This window comes from Cupressus sempervirens, chromosome 8, assembly GCF_028749045.1.
Source record: "Cupressus sempervirens isolate cs-2001-9-10 chromosome 8, ASM2874904v1, whole genome shotgun sequence".
NCBI classification, from domain to species: Eukaryota; Viridiplantae; Streptophyta; class Pinopsida; order Cupressales; family Cupressaceae; genus Cupressus; species Cupressus sempervirens.
In genome coordinates this window covers 210855146-210883028 of record NC_143125.1, presented here as the reverse complement: position 1 = coordinate 210883028, position 27883 = coordinate 210855146, and the positions used below count along the sequence as shown (strand labels likewise).

The window sequence follows — 27883 nt, the reverse complement described above, 5'->3', positions numbered from 1 at the left end:
TCAAAGCTTCTCAATAGCTACATAGGTTTCTAATTTTTCCTTCCTTACTATCATATCCACCATGGCTTCAAGAATAGCTTTTTCTTTTTCTAGTGTGTCTGTGACATCTACAAAAGTAGGCCTAGCTCCACTTATAGTGCATCCAAATGAACCTATTTCAAAAGTAACTTTCTTAATTGCCAACATTTATAGAATTAGAGGGGTCCTTTTGGTTTTGGCTATAGAATTTGATGATAGTGAAGCTCCCAAAAGACACAGATCCCCTTGATGTACAACTATGACAAGAGTTGTTGCTTGGCTATAATTCAATATGTGATCCTTCATAGTAATTTATGTTTGAAGAACTACATGCATTTTTCTTCTGGGGCTTCCAAAGGAGTAACAAGAACAAAGAGGAGCTCTTTATCATTAGGGAATGGAAGGGAGATAAGATCAAGTGCACTATAACTCTATGGAAGATAAAAACCACCAATCAAAGAAGGGGCAATAGTCTCTGCATGATAGCCACTTACAATTTCTTCTAATTTCAATCCAACCACAACAATGTCTACATTTTTTAATTTATGCCCAAATAAGCCATTCAAAGCTACTATAGCTACTATCGCACTTAAGCCAAGCCAACTTCTTGATGGCATACCTTTGCGAAGACAAAGTGACAAGCCTACAAAATATATGATAAAAAAATTCCATGGTTGCTTTAGCTACAATCCTAGTACAATTCTTCAATGGATCATGACTAAGTCTATTTTTATCACCATATATCGATACAATCACAATTTTTCTAGGATCTACACCTTCATTCACCTGTACACTAACATGATCTATAACAAACTTTTCCCCTGCAATAATGGCATTAATCTTGGACTAGGGTTTGAACCTAATGTTTTTTTTGAGTATATATTAGAGGATGTACATCTCCTCTTAGATGATAGATTCAAAACACCTATTAACCAACCTCCATAGGGGATTCCATTTCAGAATTCTCATGCTTTCTCCTTTGAGCATTAGCTAGGACTTTTAGCTATACCTTACATACATGGGTTTTATCATCCTTGTCCAGTACCTTCATTTCCTTCAGATTGGAGCCACATTGGTCTATTCATTGACATAGGAGTTCTGCCATTTTCTGGTGGGGGGGGGGAGGTGGGGGGGGGGGGGGGGGGGGGGGGGGGGGGTGGGGCTATGGAGTCTCAAGCTTTTATCATGGGGGATTTCATTGTACTTATAGTCTTCAAAGAGTCTCTTGATATGTTTCATTTGTGCATTCTTTTCTATCTCCTTTTAGAGCAAGGTTTTTCCCACTGGGTTTTCTCTATTTCTCTGTTTCATAGAGATTTGATTATGATTGGGTACCTCATAAGGCCTTGTTGTAGAAACCCAAGTTTTCTTTCAGCATTGTAGTTTCCTTGCATTATTTGTAGCTGCATTGTTGCTCAAGGGAGGGTTTTAGAGTAAAAAGTTAGTTTAATTTAATTTATTAAAATACTTTTACTTCCTTGTTAGTATTCCACTTTATGCACCTTGCATTTCCATTTAGTAATTAATTAGTAATTATTAAATTTCATTTACCTTTTAAGGTTTCTCTTTTAGGTTTCAATCTCCTTCATAAGGATTGATCGGTTGTAAATGTATTCATTCTATTTTGCACAAGCGAAAACAATTTTCTTGTTTGTTGAGAAAACTCTTCTCTATCTCTCTACATCTGTTTCTTCCTTGTAACAAATTATTTGCATGTAAGATATCCATGGTTTGTAGATTTTTTCATCATCAAATCCTAAATACTATATCTCATAAAGTATAGTAGAAGTAGAGTATGTAGGAACAACAAAAAATTATAATCAGATCATGTGGATGAAATAGATGTTGAAGGACATTGTGATTGAGTTTTCAGAACCTATTACCATACATTGTGATAATACAAGTATAATGAGTATGTCTAAGAACCCTGTGTTACACTCTAAGACTAAGTATATATAAATTAAGTATCATGTTTCAAAAGAGAAAGTTACAGAGAAAGAAAGGAGATTAGAGTATGCTAATACAAAAGAGTAGATTTCATATATTTTTATTAAGTTGTTTCCTAAGGATACATTTAAATATTTGTCAATTTTCATTAGGGTTATTCCCTACCCGCTTCTATGTAGATGATGCAAAGAGTGCATAAGTCCAATGGTACATAGCACTATTGTTTATTTGGATTGAATGTTGATAGTTCCATAGCACTAACAGTCCTTGGAGAGTATCTATGGTTGAGCAGAATCACCAAGGACTGTTAGTAGCTGGTATGAAATAGTGTCCTTGGACACTTGATTTCATTAAATAATTTAAGAAGTTGATTGACATAATGATTCCTTTATGATCATTGATGTCAATGGGGGAGAGATTACATTAAAAACATCTTGTGGTAGTATGTGGGAGATGTATATAGGAAGAGAATGTATGGTGGAGAAATGTACTGAAGGAAGATGATCACATTCTATTATATCAATGGGGGGAGAAGTATCAACAATTTATTCCATCCATCTAAGAATGAGGAAGGATTAATAGATAGTTGTTTCTACAAGTTTGAGATTTGATTGATGAAGATGATTTGAAAAGAAGAGAGCAAGAGCAACAAAAAAGTTGGATTTATTCTTAGAATTTAGATATTTTTCATATGTGTTTCCATCAATGCCAAAGGGGGAGATTATTAGCATGAATTTTGATGGTATTCCTTAGGGGGAGTATCCTAATAATTTGAGAGATTGTTAGCATGATTGACATATTACATTCATGACTGTGTTTGTCATTGATGTCAACATAGTATTATTTTTGTAAATACTAGTAGAGTAGTAGATAGAGAATGAGGTCATACAAACTATGTATTAATGATGAGTTCAAGCACATTTGAGGATATATTCTACATTATGTCTTGATGTTGTGGACAAGTGCTAATGTAAAGAGTTACAGATATGCAAGAGTTATTCAAGAGTTATAGGCAATAGTGTGCTTAAAGAGTACCTTAGAAGTAGTTTCTGATGTTTGGATTGTATCCCTTAACATGGATAGAATCATGATGAATTAGGTTAGAAAGTGAAATAAGATAGCCTGATGATAATTTCAGTGAGTGCCCGAGGTTGGATATCACACATGTGGAATATTTGAGAATATTGTGAGCCGATAGTGTTATGTAATTATAAAATAAATGTTTATCTTAATGAGGTCTTATTATGATTAGTTGAGAAACCCTTAAGGTTGACTCAAGGAATTCTTTTGTGGATGTGGTATAAAAATAAGATTGTTTTCCTTAATTTAGTATATAGATATAGATATGTGACTATGTGACATGCAAAGTATTTGGTAAATGTGAGTAATCAATCTAAGCGATTATTGGATACAAAGTTGGTGATCTGGTATTGAGATCACAAGATGTTTAATCTAGTTAAGAGGATAGAGAAGAAGTTCAGGTTATTCTACATTATATTATTCTACAAGGAATAATATAGAGATTGGTTGGACAATGTGTTTGGATAGTGGATCCTTTTGCCTTGTACAACTCCTTATAGGGTTGTCACAACTCTTAATAGGGTTGGAACATCCTAGCAAGGATTCAAACTCTCCTAATAGGATTTGATATGTACTAAATGTATTATATAGACTCCTAATAGAGTCCTTCCTCTTACAAGGAACATTAATATTTGTACATCATTTTGTCAGTACTATACCCAACGGGTTTTTCTCTCTGATCAGGGGTTTCCCTAGTTAACATATCTAGTGTTATTATGTATGTGTATCTTCCTATGGTTGTTGATTATGTTGAGAACATACTTATGGTTGATAAAACTTATATTGATCTAATAATTGATTCACACCCCCGTCTTAGTTATATTGGTGGACTTTACTTTCTAACACTAAGCCCATTCAAATATCTAGCTATTGTGATGGTATCCTCTTCTTGAAATTTTGATCTGAGGCATAGTTTTTGGAATTCCTTTGTATAAGAAACCACATCCATGTCTCTTTCTTTTAGGTTTTCTCTCCTTTCATGTAGTTGAATCTTACAATCCTCTAGTAAATAGTTCTCCCTAATTCTTGCTACCATTTCTTTCCAATTAGGTATTGGATTCCTTCCCTCCTTTTATATTTCTTCTTGAAGAAACTTTCCCAAAGCTAAGGTTGGTCCCCTCAATCTAGGCTTCACTAAATTAAATTTTTGGGCTTGAGTAACCCCTTCACACTCATTGTGATTTTCCATTCCCTCTATCCATTCCATCACTAGCTTAGGATACATCTTTCTACTAAACAAGGGTATCCCCTAAAGGGATTTTTCACTCAGTGGTTTTATGGATTTTAGGAATGGTTCTTGATACATAGGTGGGTCAAATTTATGGATTTAATCCTCTTCATCCACTTCCTTACCATTATCCTCTTCTTCTTTCAAATTTTCACTCACCTTCTCAGTTTTTTGTTCTACCTTTCCTAGCTTATCTCTTAGGGATGCTAGTTCTTCTCTAAGAATTGTATTCTTCTTTTTTTTCTCTATCATTTCCTTGGATAAATCTTAATTATTTACCATGGTTGTATCACCCAATGAATCACTACCAAATTCTGTCATATACCTTAGCCAAAATTATTTTAGACTATGATACTAGTCTGGTAGGGAGATCTTTCTTCTTGAGCCCTCAGCCCTACGTCCTTCTAGGCTCATTGAAGAAATTTATCCTAAAATTTCAAGGGACATCTCAATGAACTTACACTATAATATATCTTACTCCAACTCCCCTTTCCCTAAAGACCTTACTGGAAAGCAAATACTCCTTACTACCACTCTTCCTTTCTTAGACCCAATTCACTAAGTCCATCACTTAGTATTGCATGGACATGATCCTTGATGCCTTGGATGGATGGGTTTATATACAACACCATTCAATGCTATCTTGTATCACATTGTTCATACTATGCAAAGTTACCTTATTGATCTTATGAAATCCTTAGTAGAGTGCTACTAGCCCTTTTAGGCATATTTAGGCCTCCTAAAGAGGTTTTAGTGTAATAAATTTGAAACTTGTAAAATAATGCCGAAAAAAAAGCACCATTCCATCTACCCTTTTTATAGTACTAAAGGATTTTTAGGGTTTTAGAACCCCAAAGTTTTTGTACAACCCTTTTCTTGAATTAGGCTTAAAACCAAAGGTTTCAAACTTGTTTGGACTACAATGGCCTCAAAATCTCCCAACATGCTAAAAATGAATTCAAATTGCCTCCTCCTTTTTCAAACATGTCCTTTATACTTCCCTTTACACCTCCATGTACTTGACTTAAAATTATTAATCCATCAAACCCTCTATCCTAGCACTATGGTTACCAAGTCTCCTAGCTAGGTACCCCTTGTCTCACCTAGGGATTAGTTGTAAAATTAAAAAACCTAAAACTATTGACTAAAAATTCCATATTTATAAAATCTAAAATTTTCCCTAGTATTTTCGAAGAGTTTGTATATTTCCCACTTTTGGATTTCATGCTAATGCCATTTTAAGTCCTACTCTATATGGACTAGTAAACTAGTCACAATGGAATTTATTTATTTGCACCTATCAAAAAAATTACATTAACCTAAAAATTAAAAAAAAATAAAGTTATAAAAATACCTATATAACCATGTAACAAATAAACTCAAGTCAATCCATTGGCATATATAGATACTTCTGTTGCAAGATGACTATGATAGTAATTATAGGAAATTAGCCAAGTTTTATTGAGTAAGTTTGCATATAAAAGTCTCAAACCTTGATTTGAGATCTTATATGGTATTAAATAGCTCCATTACTCATGCCTCAACTATTAAATCTTTCCCACAACCACTTCGTACCCATTTTTCATATTCTTGTCAAATATTTTCATGACAACATTGCAAAGTTTTAATGTCATCTTTGACAATTTTTTACAACTTTTACAATATTGCACTTCTACCACTCATGAATAATGAAAATTGGTGTATAATTATTACATGTGCATGATTAAACTAATTAAAATTATTTATACTCTATTTCACACATTTTGAGATTAGTTTGAATCTAACCAATTTTTCTCTGTCTTGCCAACTTTTGATAGTACTTGACAATTCTTGACACACCTCAGAAAAAAAAATTTCACACATTCTAGTGACCTTAATAAAGATTCCAACACACTCTAGGGACTCATTTTAATCCTTATTCACAAGTTACTTTGAAAAATTCACTTACAAGACAATATATCTTAGGGTTTTGCTTAGAACTCTAGGTGCTCCTACACTACTTTCTATGTGAGCTTCCCTCCAATGATTGTGGCTACTTCCTTCACTAAAATGATGCTCATATATAGGTAATTCCATTCATATCACAAAATTTTTTATGAAGGGTTCTCTACTTAATACCTTAAATAGATAAGAGAAACAAAGAAATTACAATAATTTGTGAGAATAAAATATGGGTTTCTTATTATTGCTGCAACTATAGATTTACAAAATTTAAAATTATAATATTCTAACCCACATGGGTTCCTTGATTAAATTAATTTGAAATATGAATCAAAAAACTATCACCTAGAGTTGTCCTCAACAATCTATTGGCATTTCTTAAAAAGGTAATTTTATACCGCCTTAGAAGGTTCTAGAGACTCAAACATAATACCTAGGGCTGAAAAACCCTAAAAATTCATATAGAGCTGGCCAAATAAACCTTCAACATTTTTCTTGGAAGTTTTGGTTGGCCCAAATTTGAAAAGCCACAATTTTAAACCATTTATCTAATTTTCTATTATAACACCTTTTTCAGAATCCTCATCTTATTATCTACAAGCTCAAATCAGTGCAAGCTCCCATCCTACGAGTGTTTAGGCCTCATTCAGGCATGTTTAGGCCTTTAAAACTAAGCACAAATTTTTGTACCAAAACTTTATATAAAAAATCCACCATAACTTCATTGATACTTATGATATGACATTGAGCCTCAACTAGAAGGTTGATATGACTAAGGTGAACCTCCACCTCTAAAATTAGGACATTCTAAACTTGTATGACTAACTTAGTGAGTACAAAGCCTCCATAGACAATAAACTTGTATTAAGACAACCCTTATTCAAACAACTTAAATGAAACATTTTTGGTTGATGTAAGATTTCTCTTAGACCAAGGATGCTCCTGCAACAAACACCCAAGGTAATTTGAGAAGTGAACCCATCACATCTCAGGTGTTTAGAGGAAAACCAAGATGGTTAACCTCCTCCCTTGCTAGCCATGATGAATCTTCTACTAGCCTCCCTTTTCATTTGACTAGGTATTCCTCATATATTTTGTTCCTTGTAATTTTTCCAACACAACTATCCAGTATCCTTTCAATTTCCTTTCTAGTTAAACTAGCTACTCAAATACTCCATTGTGCTTCTACAATTTCACCTCTATCACCTCCTTCATGATACTTTGTCAAATCTGAAATCTTAAATAATGGTAAAATATTCAGCTCAACAGGAAACTCTACTTCATAGGCATTTCTATAATCATGCCTTTTCACTACCTTGCAAGGTGTAAACTTCTTCATTTTTAGCTAATTATTTGTACCTACTAGAAATCTCTCCTTCCTCAAATGAGCCGTGAATTAATCTCCAATTTGAAACTCCTTATACCTTCTTTTCACATCTTCCTTAGCCTTGTACTGTGTATTCATCTTTATAATATGCTTCCTCACCTCTTCATAGATATTCTTCAAATGTTCAAAAAATTTGTTTGCTTCAGCACTACTCATTTCTCCTTTATCCAATTGCCTCAATTGATAAGCAGTTCTAAAAATTATCTCATATACAATCTATAATGTTTATTTACCACTACTCCTATTGCTAGAATTATTTTACATAAATTCTTCATGTGGTAAAATCTAATCCCATTCTTTTGGTTTATCTCCAACCAAACATCTCAACACATTTCTTAAACTATGAGTCACAACTTCTATCTATCCATCAGCCTGTGGATGATGTGATGAACTAAACTTCAAATCTATCTTTAATTTCTTCCATAGTGTATGCCAAAAATACCCAAAAAATAAAATCCTCCAGGGGATTCTTCCTTCTAAATATTTTATTTTTTCAGGGTGGACTGCAATAACCACCTCATTCTATAATGCTTTAAATTCCCAAAGACTTAATGTTCATCCCTAGAGTTATTTCTATTCAAATATTGATAACATGTGTGGGATTTAAAATTACATCACCAATTTAAATAATCTTATATGGAAAATTATGTAGGCAGACAAGTCTGACCTTCAAGAGATGCTCAAGGAAGCATTACAATGCATACAAAGACATGATGTTATAAGAACTAGTCATTGCATAACCATTATTTTTAATAGTTAGCTAGACCATTACCTTTCAAACTTAGCTTGACCATGATTATTCTAAGATATTTTTTTAATAATGAATACGAGTTGTGCACTTTTAAAGGCTTCCCACCTACTAAAACTTGTGGAAATCATAGTGAAAACTAATTGAGGAATCATGATAATTGGTGAACCTATCAAACTATGTAGAAGCATAGAAGGATAGATTATTACTTATTAGTAGTAATTACCCTTTGAATGAGAATGTGAATTAGAATATATTAAATCATAATAACTGTGCCAATGACAATTCAAACGATGCAATATGTGTCCTTGTATAAAATAGGAAACTTCCTTTGAATGACACAATTTCTTATGCACATGATGGTTGCAAGTTTGATAAACAAATATTAAGGTCATGCATGTAATGGTTGCAAGATTGATAAAAAAGTGTAAAATTAATATTCCTAAATGACAATTTCAACAAGAAATACCATCATTGAAGAGTACTCCTAGAGATAAGAAACATAAAATCTTTCTAAGAGAAAGATGTGTTATCATCGACAATGCATTAGAGCATAAATGTATGTGAATGTACTAAATAATGCAACAAAATCAAATGTCTTGGATATTTTTCTTGGAAAACTTTATTTTGAAGCAATAAGGAATTCATGAATCTAGCCCTTAGATGACTATCAACACATTTAGAAAGAAATTCTATAGGATGCAAAAGTGACTCTTTCCCCCAATGTTTCCTTAATAATCACAAAAGTTAATCAAACTATTGTACAAATAAAATATGTTCTTGGTTCGTCGACAAATAAGTTCCAATCAAATCTCCATTTCAATTAAATCACTCTAATGGGTATTTGCTAAAAATTTATCAAGGGGACTTTTGGAATTTTGAAAAAAAAAACTACATGTCCCCTTTGATAAGATTTACATTTTAGTTAATTTTTTAGATGTTATTATAATGGCATCATCCTCAAGGTTTTTTTGTATGGCATCATAATTAAGGTATTTCATTTTATTGTTGTTTATATAATGTATTTATTTTGGAAAAAAAAAATATTTGGTCAACTAAAAAATTAATTAAATCGCACACTAGTTTAAGAAAATTATATAGTAGGGCAAACATGACTAAGCGCTATACCTTGTTGCAGTCTCACAAAACTCATGTAAAAGAAAGATATGATGACATGTATTTACATTGACAAGAGGACTCATAACAAGATCTTTCTAAAGAAGAGAAATATATTCCTCAAATAAACAACATTTTGAAATATGCTTAGAAAGAAAAACACTTCATCAATATTGACCTCATGTCAAGATAGAAAGAAGTGCCTCTTGAATATTCCTAAATTCTAAAGTATGCCTCCCAATTAAGGACATATTCAAGTGATTAATTGCATACCCTTCAAGTTAGCCAATGCACTCGTAAAAGTTAATGAAATATAAAAATGACATCTTGCACACTTTCAAAGAGACATTTCTAATTATCCATTTTGATGATATACTCAATTAACATAGGACATAAGAATAATATCCAAATCATGTTGCACAATTTGGAGACATCTTGTTAAAATTGATTGAAGATTGAAGAGTTCAAGAGACAAGAGTTAAAATGACACATAATGGAAATGTGTAGCTATTAAAAAATCTTTGATTTGGATACTACCTATTCTAAGAATGACATCTCTCTACCTTCGAAAATCCTCAACTTTTATCTTAAATTGGTTATTTTTCTAGTTTTTGATTTAAAAGTATAGGATTTATCCATTTTTGTATGTTTATCTTCAATGCATAAACTTAGTCATCCTTTATGTGATTCTTAACTCCATTTCATACATTATAAATTTATTCATTCTTTATTCTCATCTCAAATGTCTAATACTAGTGATATTTAACACACCTTTAGAAAATTGTCATTGATATTAGAGGAGACATGTTCTACTAGTCAAACTCATTGATAAAATAGGTAATAAATTATGAGATTCTTCAAGAATACATATGTCCATAGAATAATCAAAAAATTGAGTAGTTTACCTTCCTCAATGCAAATAATATGTGAAAAATACTTTAACATTAAAAATATGGCATATATGTAATTGGGTGCCCTTAAATATTAGCACACATAACTAAATCAAAAAAATTATTACTTGTTCAACCAAAGATTAAAATAATAATGTGCAAAAATTGAGCAGAATTTGAATTTAACTTTAAAATAATTAATGAAGTCCACGAAAATGGAAAATACATTAGATATGAAAATTTCCATATCTAAATGTATATCACTTATATCAATGTTTAAGCACAAAGAAATCTAATATAAATAAAGTCTTGAATAATAATCTTCTCTATGAGCTTAATGTAACCTTTACCTTTTATTAGACATGGAGCATAATTTCCAAACCTAACACTATTTCCATTATGCTGAGTTAAGGTAGTGAACTTACCTTTATCTCCTATCATGTGATGGGATCATCCACTATCAATGATCCATTTTTCATTATTGTTTACATAGGTTACAATTGATGTTGCCTCATCTTCATCACACTCATCCTTCATAGCAACATAGACTACTTCATCATCATTTTTATCTGAATCATCTTCTTCAACAAGGTAGCACTTCTTGCCTTTGTCTTTGTAATCTTTGTCATCATCTTCTTTTTTGTTCTTATACTTGTTTCCTTCTCTATAGTTATTCTTTTGTGTGCATCTTTCTGCAATATGACCAACTTCATTTCAATTAAAACAAATGATAGGTAGCTTACCTTTGAATTTACCTTTGCCTCTATGAAATCTTCTAGCTAGCAGTGCTTCCAATTGTTCAAAATCTTCTTTATTTCTATTCCTATCATTGGATGCATATTTTATCTTTCTTTTCTTCTTCTTTGGTTTTACTTCTTTAGAGTCTTTCAACAATAGCTTGGTCTCAAAAGTAGATTCAAGACTCTTAGGTTTGTAGTTGTCAAAATTGGATAGTTCAAATGTAGTGAGTCATCCTACAAAACCTTCACGAGTTAGTTTGTTTCCTAGAATGCATTTTAGTTCCTGTATAGCAGATAGTCTAATAGCATAGACAAGTAATAATATTCTTAAGAATTTACATAGAATAGTTTCATTATCAATGTGACCAGTTGCACTTCTGATTGCACTTACAACCTCTTTTAGTCTAGAAACATATTGAGCAAATTTTTCACCTTTTTCCATTCTCATTGTCATACTTTCCTTTGAGGCTTTATAACTTGGCTCTTTGGAAATTTTTATCTCCTCCATAAATAGTTGATATAGCATCCCACATCTTGAATGTAGTGTTATATCCCTTAATATCATGCAATCTCCAACATTGCTTGATTATGCTTCTTCTTTTTCTTCATATATTTAGCAATAGGCACACTGGCTAGATCAACATGTTCCACTATAATTGAGGTTTGTGCATGGTCACTTATTTCTCCAAGCTGAAGCTTCATTAGACTATACCATGTAGCGAAGTTGTCTCTATTGAGCTTGGGAACTTCTCTCTTAGACATCTTGATCTTTATGCTTCTAGTACCTTGAAACTAAGTTACCAAATAGCTTTGATACCAATTGTTAGAATCACTTTAGAATAACTATGGGGAGGGGATGTGTGAATTAGTTATTCAAGGTCCTAATGTCCTAATAAAACTTTTCACTTAGCATAGTGAACCGATTAAACTATTCAAGCATCCAAGCTAACTATTCAAACTTGAAAGTTATTGATAAATCAATATGGAACAATGAACATGAAAGTGCAACACACATACAATAGTGATTTAATATGGAAACCCAATTTGGGAAAAACTAGTAGTAACATGCTACTCCTTTCTCACTCTTCTAAAGTGATGTCCTGTGAAAGACCAACCCTATTAAAGGTTACAACACACACTACTAAGTGTTACCCGATTAAAGGATTTCATTCACTGTATTAGAAGTGAGCTTACTTAAACGACTTTGGATCATTCACATGGAATTTCACCATGTTAAAGGATTTCTCAATGGCTATTAGGAAAACTCAAGTCCATAGGATTTTACCCAAATTGATATGATTGCTAGAATGTAACAATAAGGGTTGTTGATCTAATATCACTTACAACTTATCATGCTAGTTTTAGATCTTAGTTCAGTCCACAATTATGCTTGGCTTTTAGTATTCTACATTTCTAATAGCTTGCTCACTCTTCAAGCTTCTATCTATTTAAGTCTCTTGCTCACTATACCAATTCAGTCACACCTATGGTCACTTGTCGAAGAAGAGTCTTTGTACTCTTTTCTTCCTTGGTTGTCTCTTACCTTCTCAGTGCCTTCTTCTTTGACACCACACACTCTACACTTATCTTCATGATGAGTCATTCCTTAAATAGGAATTTAGAATAATTTTCTTGCTCTATTTTCCCTCGTCCAAATTAGGGTTTGAATAGATTAGGTAAGATACAATGTATATGTACCTTATCTTCTTCCTTCTAGAAATTTCATGTAGAATCTACTTAGAATTGCCTAAAAATAGTTTACTTCAAAGTTTGTACCACCAGCTCATTATCCTTATCTTCCACCCGGTTCACAAAATTTAATGTAATAAGGTTGTCAGCTCAAATTTGGTGAATCTTTGACTTTTCAAATAGTAAAGCTGCTCGACACTATTATCCTTCTAATGCTTGACACATACTATGTTGCTCAACACCTATTACATTTTCACTCAGCATCAACTATAATTAACTAATGCTCGACACCTATTGCATTTTCACTCAGCACCTGAACCTGCTTGGCACAAAAAAATTTACTTGGCACACACTAGATTTTTCTTTTTCTTAGCACTAACTAATTTTTAGCTTGGCATGAACTAACTTTTCTCGGCTCCCACTATCAACTTTTGTCAAGCATTGCAGATAGTCTTACTATAACCTGTTCTTCTAAAATTTCTAACTGCAGCCAACCTTTGTTTCTTCAAGTAGGTTATCAATACACCATTCCAGTGTCTTAACTGATCCTTGTACTTCATTACATAATCATAACTCAACCTTTCCTCAAGGTGTTGTTGTTACATCTTATTGATTAAATCCTCTTCATCAATCAACTAAGTGATAGTACTTAGATCTTATAAGAAATTATCTCTCCAACAAATGGTAGGTTTGACATCAATGACAAAAAAATGATTGAAAACATTCTTCTTCAATAATCTCCCTTATTAACAATGATTTTTTTCAACTGGATTTCAACAAAATTGCTCACATCTACCTTTTTATAATAATAGGTAATGGAGTGCAAGTCATGTAAATAGGTATTAAAACATAATTGGTTACAATGCATTACAATGGATTATGCCATCTAAAATAGTTTGTTCTTTCAGGGTATTTTTGAAATATAATATAATGATGGTATCTTCAATCTCAATAATAAAATGTTAAACTATTTTAGACTTTTTTTTTTGCATTAAGCAATACTCTTCAAATCATATTAAAAATATATTAATTTTACAAAGTATTTATTGTATGTATATTATATGCCCTAATTCATTTTAAAATTAAATGCTATATTGTAAAATGAGAAATAATGAAAATGGCTAGTTAGCTTTGCAAATGAAGAATGATTTCATTAATTAAAAAAATAGATCCTACCTATTCTAAGAATGGCATCTCTCTATCTTTTCAAATACTTAAATTTTATCTTAAATTGGTTGTTTTCCTTGAATTCAATCTATAATAATAGGTCTTTTCCATTGTTGTGTATTTATCTTTTATAAATAAACTCAACCATCCTTCATATGGCTCTTTGCTCTATTTCTTGCATGATTAATTTATTCATTTTTCTTTTTCATTCTATATATCTAAGACTAGTGATATTTGAATACCTATTTAGAAAATTATCATTGATATTAAAAGGGCGCATTTTCTATTAGTTAAACTTATTGAAAAAATAGGTAAAGAATTATGATACTTTTGAAGAATACATGTGCTTATAGGGTAATCGTGAATATCTAGATTTTGTATTTATACAAAATTGAGGAAAAGTAGGTATATAATTATGATACTCTTCAAGAATGCATATGCTTATATGATAATCATAAAGATCTAGACTTTATAACTACACAAAATTGAGGAGTTTTTCTCCCTTAATTCAAATAGTTTGTGAACAATGGCTACAGTTAAAAAGATATTGCATAAATGTAAGTACGTGCCCTCAAATATTAGCACATAAAACTAAATGACAAAAAAAATTAATTGTTCAACCAAAGATAAAAATGATAATGTGCAAAAACTGACTAACATTAGAATTTATCATCTATATAATTAATGATTAGGTTCATGACAATGGAAAATACATTGGATATGCAAATTTTCAAATCAAGATAGATAACACTAATGTTAAGGTTGACATACAAAGAAATTTAGTAAATACAAGTCTTCAATGATTATATTGGATTACAATGTATAAGAATAAATTAAGAGATAAATGATAGGGTTTAATTTTACACAAGATTATGTCATTATTTTTTAATATTAATCTATTCTATGAAAATAAATAGAAAATCTAATAAAAGAAAAAAAAAATGTATACAAAATTTTACAATCACATATTTCTCCAATTAAAATATGAAATGATTAATATTATAAAAATGTTGACATTATATAATTAATGAGCCTAAAAGTAAATTAAATATACATCTTATTATGTTGTCAATTTCAAATGTGAAATAAATTATCTCAAAATATTCTACATATCATAGGTATTGTTCAGCTGTTATTTTGCATGATGCTTAATGGGAGGAATGCTTTCGAATTCCTTTCTTGAAAAGTTGATCTAGGATCAACTCCAAGGTTTCAGGTGATATTGTAACCTACTAGAATCGACTTAGTTGAAGATAAATGTATTTTTTCATAGGGTGGCCTTTGTTGGTTATAAAAACTTTGGATAAGATGTAGAATTCGTTTCCTATTTCAAAAGAGTAAAACACATAAAAAGAAATATATTTTTCTATTTCTCTATTTTTTAATGAATTTTATTTAACAATGGGACTATATTAACTCCTAACATAACCAAGTGTTTTTAAAAAAAAATAGTGAAGATAGGGTAACAAGAAGTTTAAGCAAATAACTTGAACAGTAAATTCCTAATAGACATAAACTATGAAAACAACATGTCTATGAATCAAGTCTTTGAAAAGATTGGTAGGTAACCAATCAAAGTAGGAGAAAAACTTCCTTAATTCCATTGATGAAATTTTTGATGGGAATTCAGTAACCGTAAGATGTTTCACTTTTCATAAAAATTGCAAGGCCATGGAAAGTGCACTCATGTGAGACAAAAAACTATGTAGGAAAAATATAGATGATCTCTTCTCAAACTAAGTATGTTAGTGGAATTTTTAAAACCATAACATACACCAAAATTAAATGGTTCCACAATCAAAATAATGCAATAAAACGGTTGCCTCAATTACACTTTATGAACAAACATTTACAAAATATAACACACTTACACAAGCATTACTAAACTCCAAATGCGAGCACCAAAAGCATATATTATTGCATCAAAATAATAGCTTGGAATACATATTACCTTCCTAAATTTATAAGAAATCTTCTCCTCAATTTTTGTTGAGAATAAGAGATATCTATATGCAGTCATATGCTTCTAAACTAATAAAACAAATCTATTTATGTACAAACTGACTCTCTAACTAGTGCTTAGTAGGAGTCCTTCCATATTTATATCATTAATTGGATACATGAGCCTTTACATGTCTTGAAACAAAGAAATCATGAAAAAATAAGAAAGAGAAAGCCATTAGATGATATAGGAGTGTCTGGAAGAGCCAAAAATAGAAGCTCCATCTTCACTAGGTGTATGTAGGAGTTAAATTACTATCAAAATGTATTTTTGATGCATGGAAAGCTCTAAATTTTGAATTGGTAGTTAATTTTTGGCACACCTCCCCATTCTTCAAAAATCTTCCAAAACACCACAAAAAACATGCACCTTTGAAAAAGTGCACTTGGTGCACCTACACACCTAGGAAGCAGGTTAAAAAAATGCAAAATTTCACCAAGTGTCAAAACTGAAATTCAGGCTATTGGGTTTTGTTCCCATTTATACCAAAGCTATATTTGGGTAATTGCCCTTGAATTTCTCGATAATCTTAGTAACTTGAGCTGTATCTAGAAAATCTAAGGCTTCATACTTATCCTTCAGTTTTTGCCTATGGTTTCCCACCTCAATGCGAATCTCAGCAAAATCTTTGAGTTTCACATCCAACTCTAATAATGCTTTTACCATTTTGAATGCTTCTCTGATGTCATCATCATTAGCGGCTTCTTCAAAAGTATTCCAAAATTTCTCAACTATTACTTCTATAGTTATCAATTTGTCCCTTGAATCATGTTCAAAAATGTCTAAATAGGCATCTTTATAATGTTTCTCTGCCTCCAAAATTTGTTCTTGGGTTTGATCCTTAAGTTTATGAATCTCCACTTGTAATGTTTCCATTACTTTATTGCCATCCACAATCTTCTCTATCTAATAATCAATTTTATCTAACTACTCTACTATATATACTTCCATTAACATTCAATACCTTTAGCCTTTGATTGACCGTACTGCTTGCAAGTCCTTGCCCATAGGTATGTAATTCAACCATCAAACCAAAATCTTGACTCAAAATGGCCACTAGCCTATCAACATTATCCTGCATATGATGTAGTAGCTTAAGATTTCCATGTATAATCTGTACACTTTTTTCTTCAAAACTTTCTCTCCATTGTTGGCAAGCTTTCAAAAATGGGTCTAATTGTATTGTACCCTTATCCCTTCTCTCTAGTGTTGCGTTCAAAGTTTCCTCAGGATTTGCAGCATCTAAAGGACCAAAAACTTCATTTAGATATCCTTTTAGGATATCATTCTATCTCCAAAGTGTTATATATTCTACCCCATCCTATTCTAAGTGCCTAAACACTTCTTTAATTCCCATTGTCACCATCAAATTAGTCATGTCCAATGTATGTTTTACAAGCATGACTTCCTTGATCTGGTAATATCTTGGAGTCAATTATTCAACATGTGCATGTAGAGGAGGGATAGCCACATGAGAAAATAAGTCATGGTTCTGATCACACATAAAAAAGGCTAATACATGTGCATCCTTTGCCGGTGACTCAAGTTTCCTAAGAACTTCAATTAATTCTATCCTATCCTCTTCCCTAGTAGGTAATTGTTGCCTCTTATTTCTTATCACCTCTTTTCTTAGCAATCTTGGGATATGCTCCATCAGAGATTTTTCTTTTGATGATGAAGGATTTTTCTCTGCTATGATCTTTCCCTTATCTCCCCCCTCTCAAGTCTTCTCCTTCTATGAGAGATTCACACTGGGAGTCTCTATATTCATGCCGTCCATAGTTCTCACCCATTTGTCTTTGGAAGCCTGTTGAGGGTACTCACATATTTTCCCTTCCTCTAACACTTCATCAGTGGGTATTTGTTGTTGATCTTCCTCCTGTTTAGCTCAAACTTTTCTTTCTTCATTTTTCTAAGGTAAAGGTGTAGCCAATCCTTTATCCACACAAAATGTAACTTGAATGGGTGATGATGGAGCTACTTCAGGCCCTTGTGGCTCAGGAGGCAACTGACTCCAATGCTCCTAGTGAGGTTGATTAGTTGGATTATCTCTTTTTTCTTCCACCAATTCAGTTGCAATTGGCATAAAATCAAAATTTGATATCTTGAAGACATCAATCCCTTCACCCTCCTGCTCATCTATCCATTTTTTCATTTCATCCTCAAAGGTTGTAGATTGAATGGGCTACCTAGGAATTGATGGTGGTGTAATTGTGGAGCTTCTTCTCCATTTTGACTCTATGGCTCTAGCAAGATGGGTCCTCTAGTTCAGAGGAAGGTTATCTTCCTTATCTGCATCATCATCTTCTTCCTCCCCTTCTTTTGGGATAACTTCTGAGACTGATGGGAAAGGAATAAATCTCCTAATCACCTTTTGTCTCCTCTTGATTAGATTCTTAGTCTTTCTTCTCTTAGGAGAGGAAGAGGGGGCTTGTACCTCTTATTGAGGTGGAGACACCAATTGCACTTTAGCTTCAAATTCTCCTTGGCCTTGTTCAGTTAGCAGTACTTAGGGTTTGTCCTAGGTCTATGTAGCTTCAATATTTTATAACCCTTGTACATTTTCTTCCCCTGGCTATGGAGGTGCTTGAGTTTCTTCCTTATTTGGCTTAGCTTGTTGAGGAAAATTTATCTTCCTCTTACCTATAGCTTTCTAAGCCCTATAATATCCAAATTTTTTGTCAAGTTGGTGCACTATTTCTGGCGTCACATGGGACTAAGCTATAAATATAAGCATTGTAACCTTAAATCCTCAACCTCTTGCTAGGAGTGCTTGAGCATGGAAGACTACTACTTGAGAAATTGGATGCAAATTGAAATGTTTTTTGATCCAATCGTTTGTCAGTTTGATAATGTGCCCTGCCCTATGATTCATATCTAAGTATTCCTCTTTGTTAATCTTAGCATTCATAATAATTCGATCACCAATCTTGTCCCTATTAAATAATGGAACAAGAACATCCTCAATATTCTCTTGTGCTATCTTCAAAGGAACCTTTATCCTCAAAGAAATCCCTTCGAGATAGAGATTCATCCTACAACAACCACTTATATAGATATCATACTCATCTACTACGTTCATCTAGTGATCCTCAATTGCATCTTCATGCTAAAATGTCTTTCCAACTAGATGTTGCACTCTCCCAAAGTTATCAAAATAAGGGGGAGGAGATCTATATTTCTCCAAAGGATATTAATCCCACTCAAGCTCAAATGATAGAATATCTTGTTTTTGGACCACATTGAATAGTCCTATAGTGATAGGCCATACCCATGCTATTTTGTGTTGCTTTTGTACTTTGTCTTATGCAGACAAGAGTTTTCGAGCAAACTCAAACAATATAAGTCTATCACTTGGGTACCTAGGGAGTTTCTTGGGATTGATCATTATACCTGCTACCATCAAATAGGTGAATGTTTGATACTAGATGTAACAGGCTCCAACCTCTGAAATCTTTTTCGCTGCCTCCTCTAACATCCTCTTAACATAATCTTGCTCAATGAACTAGATGATTATTAATATAAATGCATCATTCACTATACTATATTCCTTCCTATGTTCTGGAAGCTTCTTCAGTACTAGTTCTCACTAAGAATGGAATCCCAATCAATTGGCATCTTTGTCATCTTGATAGTTTCAATAAAATGCACTATCCATATGTTCAAGTGTCCTAATGCTAGCAAACCCATGACTCTACTCAAGAGTATTATAGAATATCCAATATCTTCTTTCATGTAGCCCCTTGTCATGTCCACTTTTCCTACTTGATGTCCTAGAGGAATCTTCTCAATAAGGTATGAGAACTAAATGATTTCAAATGCATCATCTACATGTTCCTTGTACCATCTTTTTTCTTAGTGATAGGTTAATCTGATGAACTGATCTGCCCTCAAAAGATGGAACACCTTTTCTATGTTCTTGGGTTAAAGATGTAGGATGATTTCTCCCATTATGATCTTCATGACCATTTCTTCAGAAACATAATTCTTAATGAGTTTCATAATCATCTCTGAGGACTGTATCGATGTTGGGTGTGATGCTACATTGACAAGTCCTAATTAGATTAGAGTGAATATTAATGATGACCTATTCATAGGCTTGTTTCACAATACCAAGAATGCATTCCAATTTGTATGACCCAATTCAGTGTCCCAAATCTCTGAATAATTGTCTTGAAAGCATGACTTGGTTAGAATGCCTTGAAGCTTGAACACCATGATTTTTGGGACCATCTTTGTAGCAAGGGAGGATGATGAAGAAGCCATTGAATTTGCACAAAAATAATGTCTATTTTTTTGGAGTTGAAGAAAAATTGATAAATCAAACTCTAATACAAACACAAACAAAACTTATAGGACCTAATTGCTCAAAAAATCTAAAAAACCTAATTTTATCCCTTATATGTAGAAAAGGGCACACTTGTCACACCTTTGAAGTGCACTTGTCCCTTGATTAAGCTTTTTTTTAAATATGGGGTGCATAGATGCACACCCTATATACACTTTGGCACAAAAGGGTGTGCATTTAGTGCACCTTATGGGGGGTGCATTTACCTATGTGAGTCATGTTTTTCATTTAAGGGTGTGCAGTAGCGCACCTAATTAGGTGCACTATTGTGTGTCTTAAATTGGTGTTTTGTTTATATTTTTTAAAGTTTCTTAAATTTTTTAGTTTTTAAGGCTTTATTACATGGTAAAAGGTGTGTAGCTGCACACCTTAAGTTGGTGTTTTAATATTTTATATGAGTGAGTGCAAGTGAAAGGGGGTGAGATGGCACAACAACACACCTACTAGAGTTTTTCTTGTGTGGGTATAGGAGTTAGAAGAAGAAAATGAAGAGTGAAGAGGGTAGGGGATCCCTAGGTTTTATAGACCTAGGTCCCAGTGCACCCTTTGGTGTTGTGTAGCTATGTAGGTGCACATTACCAAGGGGGAATACTTTTATCAATGTTTGGTGCACTAGAGCACCTAATGAGGTGCATTGGTGTGTCATTTTTCTTTACGAATATGACTTATCCCCTAGAATAATGATTTCTATGATCTAGGTTTTTGATCTAAGACCTGGATTTGACCAAAAATACTAGATAAAACCCTAAAAAGGACTCAGACCCTTGATTAGGGATCTAGAAAGCCCAAAATAAAGTAGGGGGTCGCCATTTCTAACTGAAATGGAGCATGCATTGTGAAATCACAATAGGTATCACAATATGAAAATTATTTTTTGGCCTTGCAATATAGTATTTGCTACAAAATATCACACATAAACATTATTGTTATCTATTTGGCTAGACAAGAAATTAAAAATATATATAGAAAAACCTAGGAAGTAGATATAGAAAATCCTTTGTTGTTCCTTGAACCAGCCATATTTGTACCTCTTGTATTGTCAATAAAAGGTGAGATGTCTATTAGTAATTGAGGATAATTAGAGGTATGAAGAAAGGAACCTCTAATTTTATGTAGTTTTTCAAGTATCTCAATCATATTAGGTTGTTGTGCAGGTGACTTCCTCATGCAAAACAACCCAATTTGTATAAATAAGGTAAGGCATTCTATTATGATTGATGTTTCTATATCATGGGCATCTATAATAAAATAATTGTCCTCCACATGTAATATTTTATTAAGAAAATGTATTTCTATCCATTTGTTTAGATTGAGTCCTTCGATTAACATATCATTTGTTGATCTCCTCCTTATCAATAGTTCTAGAATTAGAACTCCATAACTATATACATATCCCTTTGTAGTAGGCTTTTCTCCTATTATGTACTCTATAAGAATAGATAAATCATATTGAAGAGGGTTAATTTATTTGTAGCATTTGATAGTTTATAAGATCAAGTAAACTAACAAAATGCATAATACAATAATGAGAAATCTATACAAGTGGAGAAATATAGCTTATAGACCCTTTAAGTGCATCTTTAGAAGTCAAAGAATCTATTATTTTGCCAAAAATAATACTAGAAATGCCAAAATTAGCTATATATGTAGTCATGTCATCTCCCAATAAGACATTATTGGGCCTGAGCTCACAGTGAATCACTTGAACACAGAAATAATGATGTAGATATGTCATGTCCTTTGCATATCTATTTATGTCCTTATAAAATCACTCAAATTCAATCTACATCCAACACCTTTTGAATTATATAGTCATCTCTCTAAATTTCCATTTGAAATGAATGCAAGAATTGAGGCTTTAAAATCAAGATTGGAGCATATTGAAATAATTTTAGTTAGATTGTGGTGTCAAACCCTCTTTAATAAATTCCATTCTTAGTTGAAACTGTGATGAGCATTTTCATATTTTGAATTGAGATAGCAACAAGATTTGTAGCATTCTTTAGAATCCCTTTATAAATTGGCACAAAGCTACTAGTTCCTAAAAGATTTTCATCACTAGATCCACTAGTTCCATCTACAAGTTCCTCGTATGAAATATTTGGAGGCCATACTACAAAAATAGGAATAATCAACTTTTTGGGATTGATGGTTGCTTGTGATTGGAATAATAGCATGGCACTAAGTTTATTTATCACCATGTAGGCTAAGATTTGCCATAATTTTTGAGGCATCGAGTATTGAAAAATATCATCCCTTTAGGACCTCTCTAGTTAACCTATTGGAAGGGAGATTGATATGTTGGAGAATTGATGTAGTACCTAAGTACTTATTTACAATAATGCATTCTATAGAAGGAAAACATATAGAAAAATACAAAAGCAATAATCATATTTTGAAGCTTGAATCTCTTCCGTTAACCAAACTCCTTCTAAAATTCTTTTCTACTTCTTAAACAACTTAAAAACTCTCTAAATTTGAAAAAAATAGAAAATTACCTTTTTTCAGAGATTATAACAAATCTTCTATTTTGTCATTTTAGGTAACCTTTGAAATTAACTCCTAAAAAGATGAAAATAAAATTGGGCTTTCCTTAAGGTATGACAACTTGACATGCCAACTAAAATTCAAATTTGGAAATGTCCATTCGAAGTTATTAATTTTTTTTTTTCCTTAGAAAAAGATAAAAATTATGAAAATGGAGTTTTGGGGGTCTAAACAGATTTTCTAGGATCTAAAAAGTAAATTATTCTAGACATATTGGAGAAAATCTTGATTGTTGGCCTATTAAAATCCTCCTTCTGAAACCACTATAAAAATTTGAGAGAAAATCTAGGTCTGAGTCAAAAGTTACTGCTTGTCAAGAATTTTGGCAATCTTTTCCTTCTTATTGGGAAGGTGATGTTGCCAATCTAGTCCCCATACATCATTTGTATTTGGAACATATCCATGGAATGTGTATAAATCAAAAACACTAAAAATATGGGAGATGTCAATATTTTCTGTTAAGCTAACCTCATAAGCATTATCATTAAGCTTTTTGATGATTTTGCAAGGCCTAATCTCTTTTAGACTTCAATTTATGATATGTTCCTGTAGGAAACCATTCACACCTCAAGTGAACCATCACCAAGTCACCTATAGAATTTTTTTTTTGTCTTTGAGTAGCATCTGTAGAAATCTTGTAACTCGCATTACTATGTTCTAACTTTTATTTGACATCTTGTTGGAGCTAGTGAAGGTGTTCAACAAAGGCAACTCCATCATCACTAATATTGTATCCCAAGGGAAGTGACACAAGATCTATAACACCTTGAGGGCTTTCACCATAGATAATTTTAAACAAAGCTTTAATAGTGGATCTGTTAACAAAACTATTGTAGGAAAAAAATTCTTGGGGTAATGCCAAGTCCCACTATTTAGGCTTCTCACCCACAATGCAATGTAATAGATCACCAAACTATGATTGAATACATTTTTTTTCCTATTAGTTTGAGGATGATAGGCACTACTAAAATGTAAAATTGTTCCTAATTTTCTCCACAAAGTCCTCAAAAAATAACCCAACAACTTAGTATCTCTATTAGAGGTAATGGTCTTTGGAAGACCATGTAAACAGACAACTTCTAAGAAGAATAGTTTTTATATTCTAGTTGCATCATTGTTCTTTCTACAAGAAATAAAGTTGAAATTTTTTAAAAATCAATCAACAAACAAAAAAATAGAATCATTACCTCACTGAGTGTGCAGGAGGCCAATGAAAAAGCCATACTCAAGTCAGTCCACAATTTAATGGGTATTGGTAAAAGGATGTAGAATCCGGTATTTTGTGAATGTCCTCTAGAAACTTGATAGATTCTACACATTTCCACATATTTAGTGATTTACCTCTTTATCTTTGGCCAATAAAACTTTTCTTTAACCAAGTTTATTATTTTTTCCTTTCCAATGTGTCCATCTAGTCCACCATTGTGAAATTCCCTAATAATGTTTTCCCGCATAGATCCTTCTAGTATACATAGTTGTTTACTTTCATAAAATAGTCACCTTTCACATGATCCAACTTATTATAAGATGAAGCCTTTAGGGATTCTACAATTTCCCAAAAATCATCATCAATTTAGTAGCATCAAAACTAGTGACCTATGTTTCCATTGTGGTTAATAGTGTAGCACACTGCCTCAAGGCATCAAGAACCTAATTTTATTTTCCACACTTATGTTTCAAAAAAAAGGTATATCTTGGTCAAAAATATATGTTGGAAATATGGTCAGATAGATGTATTGATTTTTACCATTTATGGAAACATGTCTCAACATTTCATTTATGCATTTAAAGATAGAAAATTGTCTAAGTGTTAGACGACTTTCAACAGCATAAAGAACATATGTGATGTGTAAGAATAAATCATTGAGAGTTATCTTATTTATGGTTAATGGAAAATCCATAAAATTTTCATGATGATGTGTACCAATGCTGAGGTGTGTACAAACAATACAATGTGAGTTATGATTGAAATACTAGTTTAGGTATTAACATTACCAAACATAGCATAGTAGAGAATTGGATTGTATGACTTAAGGAATTATTTTGATTAAAAAATAACTACTAAGTTGTTATGAGAAGACTATGTGGATATTATTCCATAAGTTATTTTATACTATGTCAAGCATGTGAATACATGAAGGCTAACTAAGCAAAGAATTATGAAAATGTAAGGTATAAGTAAAGATCTTATCTTGTGAAGATAAGTGTGTTGTGCAATAGAAAGAAGTGTGTGATATATGATGTACTATGCAACATATGATCTATACAATAGTTTTGGTTGATGATATACAAACTACATCTAATATATGATCAGAGCAAGTGTAAAATAAAATAGACAAAAAGTATTGTATGTACATCTACTCTTGTGAAGAATTGAATTGTATAATTATATGTTAGGGCAGTGGGCTCTTCTTGTATAAATTGAATTTGTTCTACCAACTCCTAACAAGGTCTAGTCCTCTAAGAAGGACTTGAGACACTATAAGTACTTCATAGACTCCTAATAGGTTCAATATCCTTAATAGGATCATATTGTTTAGTGAATCATCTAGTGGGTATCATTCCCACCAAATTTTTCCATTGGCTAGGGTTTCCCTAGCTAACAAATAATGGTGTTATGAGTTCTCTTTGTGTATGGTTATATTTAATATTTAGCGTTGTTGGTTTACTTTCATATGCAAGCTATAAAGAAATTTAAAATATTTAGCTGTGGGAAAAATTTTGTAGAATATTAATTCATCACCACCCCCTCCCCCATTTCTTAGTATTATCTATTTCTAACAATTGGTACAAAGAAAGGTTTCTCAGAAGAAGTTTAAAATCTTAAGTAAGATCCCTAAAGGTATGGAATAGTCGAAGAAAAAACTTGAAGAAGCTCTTGAGAAAACTTACGTCTTAATGAAATAAGAGATAACCTAGAAGATAGATATGAAGATTCAAAAGTTTTCATTGCGAAACTAAAAGAAAAGATTGATGATCTAAAATTTGACAAGGAATAAATTGCATAGACTAGTGAAAATGATGAAGTAGGAAATCTCTTGAAAGAAAATGAGATTTTGAAACATGAACTAAAAATCATTGAACTTGAGTCTTAAGAAAACTGGTGGAAAAAGTGAACCTAAACTAAAAACTAAGAATGCAGAACTTAGATCCTATTTAAGTCAAGTTACATCTGAACTAGATATTATCAAGATTGAACATGAAGAATTACAAAAGTATAATATCATTTTGAAAGGAGAATTAACACAAGCCTAGTAACAATTAGAGAAACTTTATTCTAGTAGTGAGAAGATAGATCAACAGATATTTCACCAAAAACCTTACGACAAGACAAGAATTGGATATCTGATTAGAGAGAAATCAACTAAAAAAGTTGAAATAAGCAGGGAACAAGATTCAAATATTGAATCCCCTAAGGAATCTAATTTGAGTGAGGTAGAATCAAGCACATCTTCTAAAGTATCAAAGGAATTAGAACTAATTGATTTGTCAGCAAAACATGATGAACCTCAGAAAATAGAGAAAGTTGATAAATCTAGGCAAGACGAACCACCTGAGGAAGTAATATGTGTGTCCAGAGGTAGATGCTTCAAATGTATTGAGGTTAGACACATGAAAAGAGATTACATAGGTAAGTATTTTAAACTTATTACTAATTTCTATTGTTATAAATGTTAGAGTAATTATTTGTTCTAACTCATTAATTAAATTACTTTGATTTAATTAATTAAGTTGCCTATTACTCTAGTTTGTTTAAGCTATCTTGTAGGTGCATATAATTAATATTCTATTAATTATATTGTGCAAGCCTAGCTTTTTTAGGATTTAGTTTCCCTTTTCGAGTTTCGTGATTCATTTATAAGGATTCACCTCTTTGTATTTTATTCATTCACTTATTGGATTATATGAGATATTGCTCTTTGCATGTCCATAAGATGGATCTGGCTTTTTGGCCTCTGTGATTTTTCCTTCCCTCTGTTCTTTTCTTTATTCATGTGACAAGGTTATGCATGCAGGTGTTCTTGGGAGATTAGTTTTTCACCTAATCTAACATGGTATTAGAGCAAGCTTGCCACTCGCTGTTCATGGTTTGTTGAAGCATTTCAGAAGCTTCTTTTTTCAAGGGTTTCAGAAGCTTTTTATGTGGATTTAGGGGGGACCTTTTTTTTTGGTCACTTTGGGCTCAAACAGAGATCACCGTTGCACTCAGAGCACCCAAAAACCCCAAAATCCATATAAAATTTGTCCATTTTGGACACCATTGGTTTGGGAGGCCAAAAAAATTTATTCGACAGGGCCATACGACCCCTTGCACGCGTTATGAGGCAAAAATTTCAAAAAAAAATGCAAAAATATATTTGCAGCTTGTTTTTTTCTGTTGTGGTTATCTGGCCACTAGCGGCTCTACTGCAGTTACCGCAACGGTCACCACTGGTGGCCTGCTTAGCGGCCACCGCTAGCGGCTCCGCCTGTGGTTTTGCTGTGGCTTTGCCGAAGCGGACCTCCACCCTCCGCGACCATAGCTTCATCGCCCAGCACCGCTCTGCCACCACCCCTATGGTGGTGCAATTTTTTACAAGTTTTTTATTTTTTTATTTTTTTTATTAAAAAAATAATTTTTTCTTGCATCCGGAGGCCTTGGAGGTTTTTTTCTCCATAACTTGAGCATACGGACGTATTCTTTCAATCTAAAAAATGTGTCAGAAAGCTGGTTCCTAGAGGGAGATGTTGGTATAGGTGTTTTTGGGTTTGGATGCATTTTGGTTGCCTATTTTGGCAGTCAAAGCCAGATATTTTGTTTTGCACTCCGGGAGGTGATTCTTGAGCTTCCAATCTCTGATTTTGGACTTCTTTATATTGATGGAAAGCTCTTTTTGTGCTCTTCCTAGCGATGCTGGTTTTTGTTCCAGATTCTATTCTAGGCACATCCTATTCAGTCTTTTGCATTTAAGCATTTTGGTGGATATCTTGTTTGTTTTAGGTCTGGAGATCGATTTTGTTGCTTCAGTTGCTTCGTTTTGGGCTCTACCTTCTG

The 27883-nt window shown here is 32.5% G+C and overlaps 1 pseudogene; it reads right to left on the bottom strand.

Moving 5' to 3' along the window:
- LOC149542252 (homoserine kinase pseudogene) lies at nt 1-27377 on the bottom strand (annotated as a pseudogene).
- Between the last annotated feature and the right edge of the window lie 506 nt (nt 27378-27883).